The sequence below is a fragment of the Lathyrus oleraceus genome, chromosome 6 (assembly GCF_024323335.1).
Source record: "Lathyrus oleraceus cultivar Zhongwan6 chromosome 6, CAAS_Psat_ZW6_1.0, whole genome shotgun sequence".
NCBI lineage: Eukaryota > Viridiplantae > Streptophyta > Magnoliopsida > Fabales > Fabaceae > Lathyrus > Lathyrus oleraceus.
In genome coordinates this window covers 113592224-113597546 of record NC_066584.1, presented here as the reverse complement: position 1 = coordinate 113597546, position 5323 = coordinate 113592224, and positions in this window count along the sequence as shown.

Genomic DNA, 5323 nt, shown 5'->3' with positions numbered 1-5323 from the left:
ACCTGAATAATAACATTAGTGTTGATGAGGAGTGTTTTTTCCTGATGTTGTTATTAAATAGGTCTCATGGGTCTCATTTTCTAAACATTTCCTTTATCCAACCTATAATGTATAGACAATTTAAGGAATGAACGAAAGGTCTAAACTTATATTAGGAGAACAAGAAGGTTGTCATGATAACTTAAATTTATAGGCTAAATATTAAATTCTTTGAGTTGATCATGAGTCACTAGAAACTGCCTTTGTATTTGTCGAGGAACATGGCTTAGACAACGCCTTCATTGATGTGGGTTTTCCCTCGGATTTGGGAGGGGGGGGGGGTGTCTCCTGACAATGATAAAAGCTTATGTAGTAGGTATCATAGTGTTTCCTTCCTATCCATTACTGTCTATTATCACATATGAGGTTTAAATTCCCCTTCAATGACTTTGAGGTGAGTGTCACCAATAATCAGGGAATCTTTCTATCGTAGTAGCATCATTATTAGAACAAGATTTGATTCTGTATCTATTCCTTGATTTTGATGATAATACTGTTGTGTTTGTGTGAGAACAATTTTGGTATCCTGATGGTTTGTTATTGTGTAGCTTTAATAACCAGTTCTGATTCTGATTTTATGACGTGCAACGTCATTAGTTTATGAACATTTGTTCCGAATTCTGCTTTTGTGCTAATCAATCATGAGAAGTTCTGAAAGACGCCAGGTTGTTGCCGCAATGTTCTTTCTACTTCTGTGCTGATTCACTCATGAGAAGTTCTGGAAAGACGCTATGTTATTGTTGCAATGTTCTCTCCGCTTCTGCTTATGGATGTGACTATGATTGTCAAGCTTCTGAAGAATGGCAAGCTTCTGAAGTTTTGTTACTTAACTGAAGACTCTGAAGATCTCAAGCCAGACGCTGATGTGGTCAAGGTTCTGACTAAAGATTCTGAAGATTTTGAAGTTTTGTTACTCAGCTGAAGACTCTGAAGATCTCAAGCCAGACATTGACATGGTCAAGGTTCTGACTGAAGACTCTGAAGATTCTGATTTCAGCTTTGTGTTTCTTCTTTTCATGCTTCATCAATTGTTTCTCAAAAGCCAATGAATTTAAAGATAAGATAAAAATTGATATGTGATCAAATAGTACATGGTAAAAATCAAATATTCCTTCCACTACCTGAAATTGTGGGCGAAGAACAGTACTATTCTTCACACCTGTCACTAATTCGTTAGTGGATAACTCCACTTTTCATATCCTCGAATTTCCCTCCAACGATACCTTTCTTATGCTATATAAGTGGGACTTGGAGACTTGAAGAAGTTTGTTATTTCTATTGCTATTGTTATTTACATTGCTAACGCTATCGTTATTGCTACAACTTGAAAAGTATGTTTTTACGTGAAAAGCTATCAATTTTGTGCATAATTTTTCTTTAAGTGTTTTGTATTTCATCTGTGTAAAATTTTCTTGTGTAGAAGCAACTTGTAACACAAAAAATCTTTATTTGAACTTGTTTATTTGTATTTCCTTAAGGAGACTAGGTTTTAGTCGGATCCTTAAGAAGACAAAGAAAGTTGTTCTTTTTTATTTTCCTTACGGAGACTAGGTTTAGTCGGATCCTTGAGATGACAAGGAAAGTTATTCTTTGTGGTTTTTCTGTAATCTGTTTGATTATAGTGGATTAAGTCCTTGAGTATAAGCCAAAATTACCTTGGCGGGTGGAATGGATTAGCTTTGATTTCAAGCGAACCAGGATAAAAATCCTTGTGTATTTCTCTCTTTATTATCTTGTTTGTGTGGAGTTTTTGAGTTGGTAAAAAGCTTTTGTTTTTAAAACCTAATTCAAACCCCCCATTTCTTGTATTTTTCACACCTTCAATTAGAATCAGAGCTCCGGTTCTGATTGTCATAATCTTTTATCAACACTTCGCCATGTTCAGTATTGATCCAGTTTGTGTAAGAAACAATGGTCGTTGCTAACAACAATGAGATAGATCCATATAGTGCCAAACCACCTGTCTTTTATGGTGAGAAGTTTGATTATTGGAAAGATAGAATAGAAAATTTCTTTCTTGGATATGATGTTGATCTCTGAGATCTTGTACTCGATGGCTATGTTCACCCAGTAAATATTGAAGGAAATAATATAGCAAGAAGTATTGTGACAGATCAACAAAGAAGGATTTCAAGAACCATCATAAGGCTAGAACGATAATGCTAAATGTTATCTCCTATACTGAGTATGAGAATATGACAAACATAGATTATACTAAGTCTATCTTGATTCTTTAAGAATGACTCATGAAGGGAATGCTCAAGTTAAGGAGACAAAGGCTTTGGCTTCAATCCAGAAATATGAGGCATTCATAATGAAAGATGATGAAACCGTTGAGACTATGTTCTTAAGATTTAAGATGCTTATCACAGGACTGAAGGTTCGGGACAAAGGATATTCTACGGCTAACCATGTCAAGAAAATCATCATAAGTCTCCCCAAAAAATGGAGACCTATGGTAACTGCCTTGAAGTTCGCAAAGGACTTGAACATAATTAGTCTTGAAGAACTTGTTAGTTCTCTGAGAAGCCATGAGATAGAACTCAAGGAAGATTAACCTCAGAAGCGAGGTAAATATGTTGCCTTGAAGTCCAAGTATGAGAAGACAATGGCTTACCAAACTGAGGAAGAATCAAAATATTTTGATGAAGACTCAGAAGATGATGATGAGATGTCTTTGAGTTCCAAGAGGGTCAACAGACTCTAGAAGCACATGCAGAATGGTCAAGGAAAGTTTAGAGGATCTAGAAGGACTGTTGGTCATTCTGATTCTTCATCTGGACCAAATAAGCAAGGTTCTAGTAAAGAGGTTATCTGCTACGAGTGCAAGGAGCCAAGCCACTATAAGAATGAGTGTCCTAAACCGAAGAAGGATAAGAGGCCCAAGAAAAATATTTCTAAAGGAAAGAAGGGGATGATGGCTACATGGGACGACTTAGAATCATAAGAAGAATATCATGATGAGGAACATGCCAATGTTGCATTTATGGCAACTACAATTGATCCAAAAGGTTCTGAAGAACCAGAATACAAGATGTTATGAGAATCAGAATCAGATTTTGATTCTGAATGTGTATTTTACAAACTATCTCGTTCTGATTTAGAGTCATGTCTTTCCGAAAATGATGGAAAAGTACCAAAGTCTTTAGAGTACATACAAGGACCTTAAACAAGTCCAAGTAGTTGCTTCTGAAACTCGTGGTGAGCTGGAGAAGGATATTTCTTCCCTAAACAAAAAAAAATTCTTTAGAAAGTAACAACTCTGCTTTAAGAAGAAAATTTTCAAAATTGGAGGAAGAAGTAGTCTCAGAAGCTTCTGGTACTGATTGCATCATCAAATATGACAGAGCATTCCAGTACTTCTTGCTAAAAGCATAGAAAGAAGCAAAATGGCTTCCATGATCTATGGAGTTAGCAAAAATGGAAAGAAAAGTCTAGATTGTATAGAAACTGGAAAACCTGATGAAAGTTAGAAGGTAAAATCGAAACCTCTATATGAGTATTTCGTGCCTGCTGGCACTGAGATTGATTATTCTGCACAGACATGGAAGAAGAACTTAGTTCTGAAACCAAATTATCATGCACAAATTCCCCTTGATCATCTTGCTGCATAAAAACCCAAGGTTATAAAAAAACTCTAGGAGAACTAAGAAAAGAGGACCCAGAAAATGGGTACCTAAGGATAAGATCATTTATGTTGCAGATATCCTTAGCAGCTCAGTTGAGACACCAGTCATGGTATATGGACAGTGGATACTCGCGACACATGACGGGAAGAAGGCATATGTTCCAAGATTTGGAACTTAATCCTGGAGGCTTCGTTGGTTTTGTAGGAAACCAGAAAGGGAAGATCATTGTCTCTGGAACTATTGGTAATGGTAATCTCCCTTCTATTACTAATGTCATTTTGGTCGATGGTTTGATGCATAACTTATTCTCTATTAGTTAGCTTAGGGGAAATGGTTATGAAATCATTTTTAATCAAAAGTCATGTAAGGGTGTTAGTCAGAAAGATGACACAATCCTTTTTAATGGAAAGAGGAAGAACAACATTTATAAAATCAGACTTTCTGATCTTAAGGATCAAAACATAAAATGCTTAATGTCTGTTAATGAGGAACAATGGGTATGGCATAAACATTTGGGATATGTTTGCATGATAAGGATTTCATAGCTAAGTAAGCTTGAATTAGTCAGAGGCTTACCTAACCTGAAGTTCGCTTCAGATGCTCTTTGTGAAGCATGTTAGAAAGGCAAGTTTTCTAAAACTTCTTTCAAAGAAAAAATGGTTGTTTATACCTCTAGACTATTGGAGCTTCTGAACATTGATTTGTTTGGGCCAGTGAAAATAGCCTCTATCAATGGTAAGAAGTATGGATTGGTCATAGTTGATGACTACAGTCGTTGGACATGGGTAAAGTTCTTGAAACACAAGGATGAGTCACATTCTATGTTCTTTACCTTCTGCTCACAAGTTCAAACAGAAATGTATTGCAAAATAGTCAGACTCCTTATGAATTGTGAAAGAACATAAAGCCAAACATTTATTACTTCCGTCCTTTTGGATGTGATTGTTTTATGTTGAACACTAAAGAGAATCTTGGCAAGTTTGATTCTAAGGCACATGAGTGCTTATTGTTAGGATATTCTGAATGCTCAAAAGGCTACAGAGTCTTTAACAATGAGACACAGAATTTTGAAGAATCAATCCATGTTAGATTAAATGATAAGCTTGACCCTGAAAAGTCAAAGCTAGTTGAGAAATTTGCAGATATGAAGATCAATTTTTCAGAATCCGAGGATAAAGATTCTGGAGATAAAGACTCGAAAGGAAAAGCTAAGGACGCTGAAGCAAAAGACTCATAAGCTCTTCTAGGTTTCGTATCCCTGATAGAGCTCACATCTATTAATGAAGCTCTTCTAGATAATGAGTGGATTTTGGATATGCAAGAGGAACTGAATTAATTCACCAGAAATGACGGGTAGGATCTTATTCTGAAACCAAAGGGTTTCCATGTCATTCAAACTAGATGGGTTTTCAAAAACAAGCTCAATGAGAAAGGCAAAGTCATCAGAAACAAGGCTCGACTGGTAGCACAAGGTTATAGTCAGCAAGAAGGTATACACTATACAGAAACCTTTGCATCAGTTGCCAGGTTAGAGTCTATTCATTTTTTAATTTTGTTTACTGTAAATCATAACAAAATTCTGTATCAGATGGATGTTAAGAGTGTAATGTTTGAACGGGTACATTTTTGAAGAAGTGTATGTGCACCAAGCCCCT